The sequence below is a fragment of the Peromyscus californicus genome, unplaced genomic scaffold, assembly GCF_007827085.1.
Source record: "Peromyscus californicus insignis strain IS unplaced genomic scaffold, ASM782708v3 Scaffold_9__1_contigs__length_137607984, whole genome shotgun sequence".
Classification (NCBI taxonomy): Eukaryota; Metazoa; Chordata; class Mammalia; order Rodentia; family Cricetidae; genus Peromyscus; species Peromyscus californicus.
This window is the reverse complement of record NW_026294617.1, coordinates 48,261,235-48,278,124: the sequence shown is the minus strand read 5'-3', so window position 1 is coordinate 48,278,124 and position 16,890 is coordinate 48,261,235. Positions and strand designations below refer to the sequence as shown.

At 41.4% G+C, this 16,890-nt stretch overlaps 1 pseudogene; it reads right to left on the bottom strand.

Moving 5' to 3' along the window:
* Nucleotides 1-14,191: 14,191 nt before the first annotated feature.
* LOC128106582 (60S ribosomal protein L29-like) lies at nt 14,192-14,624 on the bottom strand (annotated as a pseudogene).
* Between the last annotated feature and the right edge of the window lie 2,266 nt (nt 14,625-16,890).

The window sequence follows — 16,890 nt, the reverse complement described above, 5'->3', positions numbered from 1 at the left end:
GCACACGGTGAGCAAGGATCCTTACCCGGTCCTATTCATTCTTCCTGCACCTCTCCACTTGGTGAAAATCCCAAACGGCATTCACATTCTTGGATACATACACAAGACTTGAGAGTGTGGTCTAGGCAATTCCCTCCCGGGACTGGGAGGTGCTGTAAGTATATCCTTACAGCAGGGCTCCTTGGGAGGTGCTGGTACATCCTTACAGCAGGGCTCCTTGGGGTACTGGACTGAAGCTGAGCTGCCCAAAAATACATTGATGATAAAAACTAGAGATCTTTATTCAGATAATGTGACTGTTTCTAAATTAATAAACACTAGAGGTAGCCGGGCGGTGGTGGCGCACGCCTTTAATCCCAGCACTCGGGAGGCAGAGCCAGGCGGATCTCTGTGAGTTCGAGGCCAGCCTGGGCTACCAAGTGAGTTCCAGGAGAGGCGCAAAGCTACACAGAGAGACCCTGTCTCGAAAAACCAAAAAAAAATAAAAAATAAAAAATAAAAAAATAAACACTAGAGGTGTTGTATGAGCAATCTACATGCAGCTTGAGATCTTGTAGGTCACTAGTCTTGTGATTTCATCTCTGCACATCATTAACTTTTTATGAGATGATAAGAGCTCCTATATCCTAGGAACAAAACATAAACATTAAAGAGATGTCACACCTTTACTTCCTTTCTGGACATTTCAATCCAAAACTGACTAGATAAAGCAGAACAGGAGAAAGGGTGGGCACAGCTCTACTCAGAATGGCAAGACCTAAGGTAGACTGTAAAATGCTTAGCCAAGGAGAATGCATCTGCAGGTGACATCAGTCCACTGAGAGGCTGTGAGTCTATGATGTACATTTATGAGCCAAGTATGGTGGCCCATACCTATAATCCCATCACCTTGGATGCTGAAGCAGGAAAATCTTGAGTTCTAGGCCAACCTGAGCTACCTAGCAAGACTCCCAAAATGCTAGAAGTACAGTTAGTCAGAGTCTTGAGAGGGGGATGAGTAATTAAGGAAGTTGATCAAATTTATAATTTATAATGCTTATTGAGGGGCTAGAGAGATAGGGTAGCAGTTAAGAGCACTGATTACTCTTCCAGAGGACCCGGGATTTTTTCTCAGTACTCATATAGAGAGAGGCTCACAACCATCTGTAACTCCAGTTCCAGGTCAGCAGATGCCCCCTTCTGGCTCCACTAGTGCCCAGTGCATATGTGGTACATACTTTCAGGTAAAGCACCCACAACACATAAAATAAAAAATTTAAATGCACATTGAAAACAATAGAAGCCATGTTTTTTCATGTTTGAAGGAGGGGGTTACAAATATGAAAGAAGACAAGATTTAAATAAATCTTGTAATATTAGATTAGAGTTGCATGTTTTAGTCTAAGGTATGCTTTTCAATTGCATTGACTGATATACAAGTAAATATACAAGTAGACATCTGTCTATGTAGCTTCACACATGTGAACACCAACTTTACATTTCCATGTAAGGAGAGGATCTGAGAGCAGGCCACTCTTCCAACACAGTGAGTACAGCTATACCAGACCCATGTTTCAAAATACTAGTCTTCACCAAAAGCAGGCAGAATCACTCAAAGAGATAGACACAGGAAAGAAAGTAGACAAACATTCTGAAATATTAAGCCAGAAATTTAAAAAAAAGATTTAAAATTAAAACAGAGAACGACTTAATAGAGTTCCACTAACCAAATCTGGGCGACTGTTATCATGAAAACACACAACAGAATAACCTATAAACTATGAAAGAGCATGGGGAGGTGAGAAACAAGATAAACAAATAATAAAGTTAAGAAAGCTCTTTGAAAGAGCATGCTAACTAACAAATGTAGAAGAAACAACAGAGCGAGAAAAAAATCATGGTATAGCAACTGTCATGGTGATAGACAACTTAGCAGTTAAATATTAATATCTGCCAAGGTAGTGGTGAAACTAAGGGTACAGACAATGTGTCCAATGCTACCAAATACATATGAACCACAGAGAATAAAAGAGAATCTCCACGGTGGATCAGCCTGACAAACGGAAAGATTAAAGGTAACATCGCCAGCCCAGGAGCAAATAGAATTTATGTCACACCTGGCAGAATGCAATGGAAAGAACAGAGAATCGCTTCTGTAATATTCCTACCCAAAATACACAGAGTAAATATTTTATAAGGAAACATCAGACAATTCCAGATAAAGAATTCTAAAAAACGAATTGTATGTAATCTTCAGTGCGCCAAGCTCAGGGACAGAACAGGGATTCCAGAGGAAAGAAGATGGAGGAAAGGCAGTAAATGCAGTGTGGAATCTAGCTAGATCATCTGTGTTAAAGGACATTGTTGGGACAAGTGGCCAGACCCTGGATGCAGCTAGAGGATGCAATGGAGAATGTAGCAGTGCCATCTTTCTGACTGTGATGATTATATTGTAGTTATGTCAAGAATATCCTCTTCATCGGGGGCACAAACTCAAGACCTGGGTAGAGAAGATTCTATGTTACTTAGAAAGGGTCCAGGGGGGGAAAAATATTCCCTAATGGTTTGCAATTTTTCACATAAGTTTGAAAACACTATAACATTGTTTGCAATAAAAGACAAAAAATATAATCATCTACAATTAAGAGAAATAACACGTATAGAATTAGGATTGGAAAGAATTAGAATAAGCTAACAATTGACCCAAGCCGATGAGCCTTATTCCCATGGCCTTGGGGTAATAAAGGAACCTCTTGATCTTGGGGCCCAACACAACATATACTCTAAAAAAGAAAGTTTGGGACAACCAAGCACCAATGGAAAAGGTATTTACACAAGGCATGTCAGTATTATTTCATATAGTTCTAACTGTATATTGAGCAAGCAAGGCATGCAGATCTATCTTTAAATCTAGAATATTAAAATGTCTTCTATTAATGGCTCAAAGCATTATCACTGTTCTTTCTCCACCAGAAACAAAATCTGTTAAAAATGATTTTAATGGCTCTCATCTCTTTAGCCAAATAAAGGCAGCAGAACGGGGCACATCAGACTTAATTATCTCTTCACTGACACTAGCAATAGCAGCTGACTTCTACTTACCATAGAGCCACTATATCTAAAGATTCCTTAATTACACACACACAGCTTATGCAAGGCGAAACCCAGCCCATTCTCACATCTATTACCACAAGAACAACTTCGAATTACTTTCCATGGCTGAATAGAGAAACTGAAAATGCTGACCCAAAACTTTTTCCTTTCTAATGGTAAAGAAGTTGAAACTGATTCAGTAGAGTTGTCAAGGAGAAAGGAAAATAAATTAACAAAGTATTGTGTGGTGGTCAGGAGCATGAAGCCTGGAGCCAGACCTCCTGCCTTTAAACCTTGATTTAAACCTTGACACATGGTCAAGCTGTGTGATCGTAGGGAGTTATATAATGTCTCTGTGCTTCAAACTTCTCATATGTTAAATAGTGCCAATAATAAAATCCTCTCCACAGAACTGTCACAGGATATAATAGATTATTTTATTCTAAGTGCTCAAAACAATAATCGGAACATTACAAGTATCCAGTAAATGTCATCTATAACATAAGAATCAGCAAATATTATTGATGCACACATATAACCCCACTACTCAGGAGGCTGAGGCAGGAGGATCATAGGTTCAAGCCCATCCTGATGTATATAACAGGATTCTATCTTAAAAAAAATAATTAAAGGAATATAAAATAAATGATATTAATTTTCTACTTTTATATTTGTTATACCATTTAACTCCAGAGACCTAAGGTTATTTCCCTGTGGATATCAAATGCAACCACACTTTACATTCCAATATATTTTTTTGTTAATCTTCTAAAAATGCTACAGCTGGCTGATCCAAATGTATTATTTTCTATGCAAATGTTAAAATGAACTCTATCTTGGGGGAATGCAAGGGAAACTAATGTCTGTGTGTTTTAAGTTTAGAGCAAAAAATTTGCTTGAGTAATGAATGCAGAAGATTCAAATGAGTTATTTTCATGCACTTTATAAAGAAACTTGCATATGGAGGTATGTGCAATCCTAGCATTTGGGAGGCTGAACCAGGAGGCTTTCCACACATCTGAGGCTACCCTGGGGTGTTTAGCTTTGACTGTCAACTTGACCCAACCAAGAATCTCCTGGGAAGAGTCTTAGTAAGGGATTTCCTACCCTGAGTTGGCTTATGAGCATGTCTGTGGGGGGCTTTTTTTTTTTTTTTTTTTTTTTTTCGAGACAGGGTTTCTCTGTGTAGCTTTGCGCCTTTCCTGGAACTCGCTTTGGAGACCAGGCTGGCCTCGAACTCACAGAGATCCGCCTGGCTCTGCCTCCCGAGTGCTGGGATTAAAGGCGTGCGCCACCACCACCCGGCTATGTGGGGGGCTTTTTTGATTGCTTTAATGGATGTGGGAAGACCAGCCCTAAGTGTGGGGAGCACCTTCTGGTACAGGCCAAGGCAAAAGGACATGCATTGGGGGTATGTTTTTGCTCACTTGGCTTTCATTGTCTGACAGGTTCAACTCCCCTGTTGTTGCTGTGAAGGATTCCTTCACTGGTATCAGAACCAGCTTCTTCAAGTTTCCAACATGGACAGAAGACCAACGTTCCTCCAGGAATATGCCATGCCTTTGATGTCTGGTTTGCAAGGGTGAGCTCTCCAGCCTCTTGGAACTGAAGCTACCAGAGCTCTTGGCATCTCCAGTGTGAGTTGTCCATTGTTGGATTATTTCATCCATACTGTCTAACACAAAACACTTCCCGGTAATATATATTCATTGTGTTGGTTCTGCTCTTGTGGAGAACACTGACCACTGCACCTCGGCATTACGGTGAGCTCACTACCAGCCAGGGCAACCGAATGAGACATTGTCTCTAAATAAAATAATAAACACATTCCTTTTCCACAAGGGTCGTCATGCTCACCCTGTAAGTCAAGACGGGCAGGTGAAAGCAGAGCTTGCTCCTGTATGGATGAGAAGACCGAAGTTAAAAACACTTAGGTGTCTCTACCATGGTCACATGGAAGACAGGCTGTGGTTCAGCTTTAAAATCTAAATCTCCATCCAAATCAAGATGGAACTGCACATCATGAAGATATGGTGTCTGCCCCCACAGCTTACTGGGGGGTGAATCTGCTCCCTCTTTACTAGATGTTCCAGAGAAGTTGGCTCTCACAGAGACACAGTCATCTTTAAAACTGTTCCTACCAAACTTGGCACCAAACCGTTACTCGAATTCTCACGCACCCCTCAGTCAAGTCTCCTGACAGATACGCTGAAACCAAACTTGGCTGGAGAAGATCAATCAAACTTCTTTTGGTGATTTAACCAATTATGTTGAAGCAAAGAAGTCCAGTGAGTCTAGTAAAAACCTGCAGTAGCAATAAGCCAGAGCTTTTCACTGGATGCTGTATGTCTGGAAGCAATATGACCAGTTTGAACAACAAAGTGTATTGAGCAACCCCACATATGCATAAAGAAAACGAGCAAACATTCAGCTTTCTGTGGCACCTTAACCATGAGCTGAAATACCGGTGAGAACAGTCATTTGAAATTCCAAATCCCCATGGGCAGGAAATCTAGGTAGGGTGAGAGAAACTGAGAATCACAGAAGACACTTCATTCTTTCTATGAGCATAAGATTTCTAGTCTTGTGAAATTATCATGCCAAAAAAAAAAAAAAACCTAAGAATGATCCCCAAGGTGTAACAGTTTCCTCTATGTCAAAATAAGAACAAGAGAAAAACCAAAATATCACACAAGCACTTTTAATATATCAAAAGTAAAATAATTTTCTACAGGAAAAATACTCAAAGTTGTTTTGAAGGGTAGGATAACTTACCAAGGAGAAAATGTCTACTGCCTGTATACAGAGTAAGAATTATCTGTGAGATTCAAAGAGCTCCTATCAATTTTTAAGAAAAAGATAATATTTTTAAATGGGCAAAGATTATGAATAAAGAAATAGAAGAAAATTGGAAGACTCAGACACTTACTTGAAAAGGCACTCAGTTTTACTAGCCATCACAGACATGTAAATTCAAGCTAAACTGAAGTACTATTTTTTTTATCAGTCAGACTGGAAAACTTTAATAGTAAAATCTCATGTCTGTGTATGACATTTCAGTAGAAGTATGAATTGCTATATAAATTCAGGTAAATGATTTGGATACTAATTAACATTATGAATATTTACCTCCAGAAATCTTACCTCTATAAGAATTGAAGAACCAGTAAGTGGATAAAAAGATAAGACATGAGTTTCCTTTTTCTGTAACAAATTATTAAAATCGTGTGGCTGGGAGGTACACAAACTTAGAACAATACAACAGAAATCTAGAAGCTCCACATGAGTATTGAGGTATTAGCAGGGCTTTGTTTCTTCTGTACTGCCTCTTCTACTGGTGTCCCTGTGCCTCTTCCTGATTCTGGAAGTCACCAATCTACTAAACAATTTGCTGGTTCATCCTGTGTCAACTTGACACAAGCTAGAGTCATTGGGAAGAGGGACTCTCAACTGAGAAAATGCCTCTGTAAAAATGGCCTATAGGCAAATCTGTGGACCATTTTGTTGATTAATGACTGATGTGGGAAGATCTCCCCACTGTGGGTGGTACCAATCTGGGGCAGGTGATCCTGAGATACCATCTTACATACCTCAGAATGACTAAGATCAAAACCACTGATGACAGCTTATGTTGGAGAGGATGTGGAGTAAGAGAAACACTCCTCCACTGCTGGTGGGAGTGCAAACTTGTACAGCCACTTTAGAAATGGCAGTTTATCAGAAAATTTGGAATCAACCTACCTCAAGACCCGGCAATACCACTATTGGGCATACACCCAAAAGATGTTTAATCATACCACAAAGTCGCTTGCTCAACCATGTTCATAGCAGCATGATTCATAATAGCCAGAACCTGGAAACAACCTAGATGCCCGTCAACCAAAGAATGGATAAGGAAAATGTGGTACATATACACAATGGATTATTACTCAGTGGTTAAGAAACAATGACATCATGAAATTTGTAGGCCGATGGGTAGAACTAAAAAGTACCATCCTGAGTGAGGTAACCCAGACCCAGAAGCACAAATATGGTATGTACTCAATCTTAAATGGATATTAGATATTAGATGTTAAAAGGATAACCGGGTACAATCTACAACCGCTGAGAAGCTAGGTAAAAAGGAGGACCCTAAGAGGGACACACATGGAAGGACAAATAGTTAAGATCTCCTGGGTAAGCCAGGCGGTGGTGGCGCACGCCTTTAATCCCAGCACTCGGAAGGCAGAGGCAGGTGGATCTCTGTGAGTTCGAGGCCAGCCTGGTCTACAAAGCGAGTTCCAGGAAAGGCACAAAGCTACACAGAGAAACCCTGTCTCGAAAAACCAAAAAAAAAAAAAAGATCTCCTGGGTAAACAGAGTATGGTGGGGGGTAGAAAGAAGGGATGTGGGATAGGAACAGGAGGGACTGAGATGGCTGAGTGGAGGGAGGGATGGAGAGAGAGAGCAATGAAAGAGATGTCTTGGTAGAGTGAACCATTAGGGGGTTAGGGAGAAACCTGGTGCTACGGAAATCCCCAGGAATCCACAAGGATGACACCAGCTAAGACTCCTAGCAATAATAGATATGGTGCCTGAACTTATCTTCTTTTATAATTAGATTAGTGACTATCCTAATTGTCATCATAGAACCTACATCCAGTAACTGATGGAAGCAGATGCAGTGATCCACAACCAAGCACTGGGCTGAGCTCCTCAACTTCAGTTGAAGAAAGGGAGGAGGAATCACAGGAGCAAGTGAGGTCAAGATCATGATGGGGATAACCACAGAAACAGCTGACCCAAGCTGATGGGAGCTCGTGGACTCTGGCCTGTCAGCTTGGGAACATGCATGGGACCAAACTAGGCCCTCTGAACATGGGTGACAGTTATGCAGCTAGATCTTTTTGGGGAGCCCCTGGCAGTGGGACCAGGACTTACCCTGGGTGCATGAAATGGCTATTTGGAACACATTCCCTAGGGTGGGATACCTTGCTCGGCCTTGACACAGCGGGGAGGGGCTTGATCCTTCCTCAATTTAGTATGCCAGACTTTGTTGACTCCCCAAGGAAGGGCTTACCCTCTCTGAGGAGTGGATGGGGGGTGGGGTGGGGGAGGGGAGCAGAAAAGGGGGATGGAGGTGGTACTGAGATTGGTATGTAAATTGAAAAAAAAAACTTTTTAAAAAATAAATAAATAAATGAAAGCAAGTTGAACAAGCGGTACATGAACAACCTGAAGCAGAATTTCTCCCTGTTCTCTGCTTCAGTTCATACCTTGAGTTTCTGCCCTGACTTCCTTTGATGTAGAAGTATAAACAAATAAACTCATTCCTCTTCAAGTTGCTTTTGGTCATGGTGTTTTCTCACAACAATAGAAATCAAACTAAGATTACTATTACAGTCTGTTCCTAGCATCCCATCTGACCTCTATTTCTGTCCTCACATTACCTCTTCTGACTTTGGGTCCAACTTCATCTCAGGAGAACCCTTGTTAGCATTCCTGCATCTCAACATCCAATCACACAAATTCCTCTACCCATATGAGATAAAATAGAATTTGAACATTCCAGAATTATTTATTTGTGGGAGGCCTGTGATATTAACAGATACACACATACATACATACATACATACATACATACACACACACACACACACACACACACACACACACACACACAGGGGGGAGGGGGGAGAGAGAGAGAGAGAGAGACTCAAGTGTGCACACATGCACACAAAATCAAAAACAATGTGAGGCATTCAATTCTCCATTACAGAATTTAAAGTGAGACTCTTTACTACACACAATAAAGTAAATTCCAAAGATAGTGAATACTGGAATATACAAGATATTAACTCTAAATCAACTACAGAAAGGTAGGAAAGGGGTTAAGAATGTAGCTCAGCCGGGCGGTGGTGGCGCACGCCTTTAATCCCAGCACTCAGGAGGCAGAGCCAGGTGGATCTCTGTGAGTTCGAGGCCAGCCTGGTCTCCAAAGTGAGTTCCAGGAAAGGCACAAAGCTACACAGAGAAACCCTGTCTCGAAAAACCAAAAAAAAAAAAAAAGAATGTAGCTCAATTGGTACAGTCTTCGCCTACTATGCATGAAGTCCTCCACAATTCCCAATACCACGTAACCTAGGCGTGGTGGCACATTCTTGCAATCCCAGCTCTAGAGGAGTGCATGAAGGAAGGTCAGGGATCATAAATTCAAGGTCACCCTCCACTACCCAGGGAGTTTGTTTAAAAAAAGAGGGGAGATATATTTTAATAAAAGTATTAGAGAAGTATTTTTTCGTAAACATAAAATAACTCAACATTTGTACTCCTGAGAATATAGCCTAGAAGGATTCTGCCCACATGTACAAGGACACTTGCACCATTCTAACTCTAATGAGACATTTAGTACTCAAATTTAAAATAGCCTAAATATCCATCAATAAGGTGGTAGATTCACCCAACTCAGTATATTATTATGAATTATTCTGTAGCAGTTAATTAGTTGAGATTCATGAGGGAAAGGGTTTTATGACTAATTCTCAAAAAAAAATTTTGTATGCGAAAGTCATTTCATTTTTATATTAAAATCCCAGAAAACGGCACCTGACTCACTGAAAAGAATGGAAAGCTCACCATTGGCCCATAAACCCTTGTGCAATCTGGAGCTACCACTGATTTTCCATCTGAACTCATCCTACTGTTTTTGTGTGTAACTTTTCCAGGTGAGACTTGAATAAACATCTCTTCACCCAGGTAGGGAAACCATGATGAAGCAAGGAAAGGTATAGGACAAACGTAGCCAGCTAGCCTGATTATACTTCAGCTGCCCCGTTCTGGGTAGTGTGCATAGGCATGAGTGCTAGCTACTTCCCACTGAGCCAACTTGGAGTCTGCTGCTGCACCTGGTGATTGGGGACCCATGACCATCAGAATGCTGGGGGCCAATGAGAAAGAGACAACACAGCTAAGAGAGTCTCCAGCTGCCAATGGGAAATGGGGAGGAGATATACAGGTTCGCCCCATACCCACAATAAACGAGTCCACTGATTGCTTCTCACCTGACTCCCAGTGTCTGTGTCATCCAGGCCACACTTTCTCACCCCCTCCCCCAAGGGGTGTTCAGAGAGAGCGACCACAACAGAAAGGGTTCCACGCAAGTCTAGCTTAGGGAGTGTGTTGGCTTTACTTCCAAAAGCACGGGTGCAAGACTTATTTCCAAGAGCATGGGTGTCTCAAAGGCAGCTGTGCCATGGAAACCCCATCTAGCATCCCTGAAGCTTCCTGCCACACATGTAGACAGTGCCGCCGTAGAAGCTCCTCTTCTCTCAAGGCTGTTTACTACTTCTATAACCTGGGAAGCAGGGATACCTTGTGAATCTTGTAATCTCTGCTGTTTGCTAAACCTGGTAATTTTCCTGACTGCTCCCTCCAGAAGAGAATGTTGTAATTAGAGCTAAGGCTGCCCACTGGTTCTCTCCCTCCTGGCCACCCCAAAAGTACCAGGCTCACACCTACCATTTACACTGGATATTCCCTTCCCAGAAGACACTTTGCTCACTCTCCCCTCTTACTCAAATATTTGTTCAGGTTTCCCCTAATTGATGAGTCTTGTCTTAGCTACCCGAATTAAAATGGCAGCTCTACATATTCTGGCCCCTCATACTCCCAAACCCTTTCTCTTGTTCCATTTTCTTTCTTCCAGATCCTTTATTGATTTACAATACACCCAATCGTCTAACTGCTACTGTGTTTATTGTTTTCTGGTGATCTCTTCTTGCTGTAATTGAAAAGCTGAGATTGTTTCATTCCCAGATGTTTCCTAAGACCAAGGATAGTGCCTGACACATAGCAGACCACTGAGCACACAGGACAGACACTGAGGGAACATAAACCACAGCTGGGAGTGAAGCCATGTGTCCCATGTTGTACCATACTGTAAAACAATCTAGGAAGCATGATTCAGCCTATGGTTGCTAATTGCAAGGAGATTCTTGATGGAGCAGGTAAAGGTACACCATGCTGATTGTGCTGGTCATAAACAACTCAAGTAGAGAAAAGAGATCTTAACAGTCTAAAAGACTACAAAGAACTGTCTCTTTTTACCACAGAGTCTGAAACTTTTAACTCAATATAGAAATATCAATTAGGTTTCTGTGAATAGTTTTTGTGCCCTATTTCTTGTTGTCTTAATAAGTTTTGTAATAAAGTAACATCAAGAGAAAGAAAATACAGAAATCTTGACCTTTTATATTTTCATAAAAGATTTCTACAAAGATGCATTTCTATTGATTTTTGAAGTAGAAACAACTCCCTGGTTAATTAATCTTTCTCACATATGAACACATTCAGTCCTAGAGCATGCCTTGTTCCACCTTCCCTGGACATTATTAAATGGATATTTCCCAGACTGAACCTCAGTGTGGACTGCCACGCTGTCGCTTGAACCAGTTCTGCACTGGTAACGGCAAAATTGGCTTGCACAGATTCTCTCTGTATAATACTACCATGTCATCTTATACATGTGTATATGGCTCTAGCAAAAACTTGCTTGCTGCAGACTCTTTCAGTTTCTTCTCCCTTCAGATGCTCTTACCTTCTGCTGAGTCTCAATACTCTCATGGACAACTGAGTAATATTCCTCACCTAGAAAAAAGTAGCCTAAGTTTGTACGATGAGTGACTTACTATAGAGTCACTGTTTCTGGCCTTGGAAAGAATGAAGCATCTTCCTCATTGCTACTAAGCAGGCACACATTAGAAAAGAACCTTGGAGTACAGAGTTTTAGGTTCACACAGCCTGTTACAGAGTTCCTTAGTATGATGGAGCCGTCCACAGCCCAGTTGTGCTTAACCCAAGGAAACTCACAGTCAAGAAAGATCAACCTGGGACAGTGACTCCAAGTTTGCTGTTTCGTGCCAATAAAGATTAAAATACATTTCTCATGGTCCTATAAAAAAAAGATGTAAGTTGTATTAAGGAGAATTACAGAAAAGTGAGAGTAACAGGCTTTTTCTTTTGGGCCACAAATCAGCTTCCAAATCATGACAAGGAGACTTCTTATTTGTTATGAATGCGCAGCCTTATCTTCTGCTCATTTCCTGCTAGCTCTTATAACTTAACCTGTTTCTCATCATCTGTGTCTTGCCTCAGGCTTTTTACCTTTCTTTCTTTCTTTCTTTCTTTCTTTCTTTCTTTCTTTCTTTCTTTCTTTCTTCCTGTATATCCTACTTTCCTGCTGTCTCCACATCTGGCTGGCTGGTGGCTACCTGACTTCTGGCACCAGGCATGTCCTCTCTTTCTCCCTCATTCTCTTCTTCTCTCCTTTCTTGAGCCTAGATTTCTCCTCCTCTTATTCTCTCTGCCCACCTATCCATCTCCTGCTAAGCTATTGGCCATTCAGCTTTTTGTTAGACCAATCAGGTGCTGCTTTAGGCAGGCAAGTTGAAACACATGTAACACATCTTTACATAATTAAATAAATGCAGCACAAACAAATGTAACACATCTTTACATTGTTAACAAAGGCAGCATAAACAAATGTAACACACCTTCACATAGTTAAAATAATATTCCACAGCATAAACAATAGTAACACATCTTTGCCTAGTTAAAATAATGTTCCACAAAAAATGAGTAATTGGGGAAACATGAAACTCCCAAGAGTAGAAGGGATTTTCAGGAAAAGAAAAATCTATTAAATGTCCTTGCCTAGGACTTTTTAAAGGTTATGGGGGAAACTAGACGAAGGATAAGATAATTGATATGAAATTGGTTATCTCACTAAGCCATCATGGACCAAGCCAATGGAGGGCCCACATGCTCTCTGCATGTCCTCCTGACCCAACTAAGGAGGTGATTCACTGTCCATGCATTGCATACCTGCTTAGGGGCACTTGAAGCTCATGCTTGTCCATCTGTAACTCAAGCTTTGTTAATTGTCCATCTTGACTATCTGTTGGTCATTAGTCACTTGGCAAGCATCACTACCCTCCAATATTGCAGAAGTCTCAAGTGAAGCTAGTTATACTGTGCTCTCTCTCTTCAGTCTCATGCTACCAAGAAGTATCTACAGTGTTCTTGGTTACCTCCTTGTCTCCAGGATGGTCCAGGGTCTCTTCCCTGGCATGAATATGGGCTTGATAGAAGTCATCTTAAAACATAATCTGTTATAATTAGGTGTGTTTGGCACAGGACTGTGTAACAAACAATAGTACCTAGGGGTATAGGTCTTTCAGGGAAGCTAGCCAGTTGGCCTGCTGACATTGGCCTTAGTTCTTAGAGTGTGTCTGTTTCTGATCAGGTTCTCTTGAGTGTCTTACACCCAGCTGTAAGCACTAATGTCTGTCATCCTTATTGCTCCTGGCTTCATTGTCTGAACCCTAACATTCTCCTTTAATGCTGACATCCAACCCTACCACAACATATAGAAGCAACTTCTAGTTTCCAGCATGGGTTCTCTCTCTTACTGCCTACTCTGAGCTAGCCTCCTGCCTCAGTTGAATAGTATTCAGAAGGTTTTAGTCTTCTATAGAGACCAAAGAGAACCAACACATTTTCCAGTACGTATGACTGACATTTTACACTGTTAAGTTTGACTCAGCACCTTTCTCACACAAGAAAACAGAAGTTTTCCTCCTGAAAAATTAGATGAGGTGAGTTTGTGTAAACTTAGGAAATAAAAGACATCTGAGAGCAAAATGACTGAGAGCTCCTGCAAATCAAGAATGATGAAATGTCAGGTCTTAGCCCCAAGAAAATGTGATAAGAGAAATTCTACCAGTGTTAGACTGTTGGAAATGGCTGTAAAATTGCACATCTTACCTACTTATCAATGTGACCTGCAGTGCCCTGTGGCATATATGTCTGAAGAATAATCAGCTGCCTGTGAACAATGCCGGTGATGGTGCTGATTGGTGCCGTAGAGTTCAAGTGTTCTGCTTTCATTTCCACCTTACATCAGAAGCTGAACTTTTAGAATGCACTTAATGCATTTAGAATGCACCCCTCATATTTTTTTAACAAATCTTGCCTCAAGTTTATTTGTAAAAAACAGCACAGAGTCCTGATCATCTGCAAATAGTATGTAGGGGTATCACAACAGTCCATCTGTCTTCACAATGGCAGACAGAAACCTTTTCTATATGGCCTCCACAGGGGCCTGGGCACCTTCTGGAGACTGAGCTGGAGCTGAGGGCTCTGCCTTGGTTTGAGCCTTGTGCTTTGGTTGGCAGAGCCTATGACCCTTGGCCATGTAGCTTCTAGTCTGCTTCCCAAGCTTGGGGTGAGCAATGAAAGCAAGACAGCTGAGCTTGCGGCTGGGGCCTTTTGGCATCTTGGGCTTACCACAAGGGCCTTGGTGGCCTCTGCACGGACGCTCACTGCCTTGGCACTGTTTGCCTGCGTCTTCTTCAGGCCTTTCTTGTGCTTCTTGGCAAAACGCATGTTCCTCAGAAACTTGGGGTCGACCCCCTTAAGAGATTCATATCTTTGTGACCCGGGGTTTCTTTGACACCATTTCTGTGCCATTTTTGGCATTGGTTGTGTGTGGTATGGTTCTTGGACTTGGCCATGTCAGAACAGCAACCAGCAGCTCCCGAAGCACCTGGGACCGGAAGAAAATGAGCTACCCCTTACATTTTTAAAAGGATAGGTTTTGGTGAGATATATTCTGATAGCAAGAAGTGTTCTCAAATGATACGAATTTATGATCGAGCTTTTCTTTTAATTCTGCAAAAAATTAGTTGAATAAAATAGGACATGCTACAAAGGCAAAGCCCTTTAGAAATTGTTCAGACTGGCCGGGCGGCGGCGGCGCACGCCTTTAATCCCAGCACTCGGGAGGCAGAGCCAGGCGGATCTCTGTGAGTTCGAGGCCAGCCTGGTCTCCAAAGCGAGTTCCAGGAAAGGAGCAAAGCTACACAGAAAAACCCTGTCTCAAAAAACCAAAAAAAAAAAAAAATTGTTCAGATGATTACTATGAATAAAATCAAAATATAAAATAAAATACGATGTTGCATGGTTTTTCCTGACCAAGACCAAAGAAACAATTATACTCTAATCTAACTTAGGGAAGCAATGAATGTATTGGACTACACGTTGAAGCATGGATGAGGTTATCTGCAAGAGCATGAGCAACTCGGATAGCTGCGTCATCCAAAAGCCTACCTCAGAATGAGAACAACTCAGGAAGCTGTGTCAATGAGTCATTTACAGATGTCTACATCACTAAAGAGTTCCTTTTTCCTCATCAGTGCTTCCTGCTTATATAACACCAGTGAGTAGGGTCTTCAATCTTGTATATGTCTTGGTCACCTGGGTTTTATAAGTTTCTCTTGAGGCTCATGGACCTTATGGTCCTCCCTGCTCCCTCTGGGAGGATATCTCATCTGAAGAAAACTACTGCACAATAGAAGATGAGGGGTCTTGTCTCATCTTGCTTTGTCTGGGCTTTTATTTTTCCTTACTAATCTTTTTCTTGTATACTATGCTATCAATTTTTTGATTTTATGCGTTTTCTGTGCATGTGAATGTGTACATATCAGCCTCTGCATGTTTCCTGTACTTTTTTCCTTTGGCTGTTTTTTTCTGTTTGTGTATTTTGTCCTTGTCTTGGTCAGTGAAGAGACACCATGACCATGGAAACTTTTATGAAGGAAAGCATTTAATTGGGGCTTGCTTACAGTTTCAGAAGTTTAGTCCATTATCATCATGGCAGGGAGCATGGCGGCACATAGGCAGACATGGTACTGGAGAAGGAGCTGAGAGTTCTACATCTGAAACTGCAGGCAACAGGAAAAGAGAGACACTGGGCCTGGCTTGGGTTTTTGAAACCTCAAAGCCTACCCCCAGTGACACACTCCCTCCAACAAGGCCATGCCCACTCCAACAGGGCCACACCTCCTAATCCTTCTCAAGTAGTACCACTCCCTGATGAATAAGCATTCAAATGGATGAGCCTAAGGGGACCATTCTTATTCAAACCACCACAGTCCTACTCTGATTTGTTTTTATTTTATCTTATTTTATTTTGTTATTATTTTTAGATATCTGTTTGTATTTTAATGAGAGGGAGAGACAGAAGGTATGAATTTGGGTGAGTAGGGAAGTGAGGAGGATTTGGGGGAGGAAAAACCATAATCAGAATATATTGTAAGAAAAAAAAATCTAATTTCAATTTTAAAATTAATGAAAATTTTTAGTTAAAAATAGAAGCTCAAAAAGAGAGTTGCCTCTTAGGAAAATGGCATACATGGAACTGTGGAACTAGAGTTTTCCTGCCTGGCCCACAGTCAGGACAAATCTCTGTCACCCACCAGTCCCACAGCCGCTCAGACCCAACCAAGTAAACACAGAGACTTATATTGTTTAAACTGTTTGGTCTAATGGCTTAGGCTTCAAGCTATCTAGTTCTTACATCTTAAATTAATCCATTTCTATAAATCTATACCTTGCCACCTGGCTCATGGCTTACTGGCATCTTCACATGCTACTTGTCATGGCGGCAACTGGCAGTGTCTCCTTCCGCCTTCCTGTTCTCTCAATTCTCCTCTCTGTTAGTCCCGCCTATACTTCCTGCCTGGCCACTAGCCAATCAGTGTTTTATTTATTGATCAATCAGAGCAATTTGACATACAGACCATCCCACAGCACTTCCCCTTTTCTTTTTCTTTTTTTAAAGAGGAAGGTTTTAACTTTTACACATCTTCAAATCCAGCTTGGTATATTTGGGAATTTGGGCGTAACTTCTCTTACTACTTCCTGCTGGAGGGGGGTGCTGTATCTCATGGGGACATAAAGAAAATTTTAGGATCATGGAGTAGTCCGTGAGGGTGTATC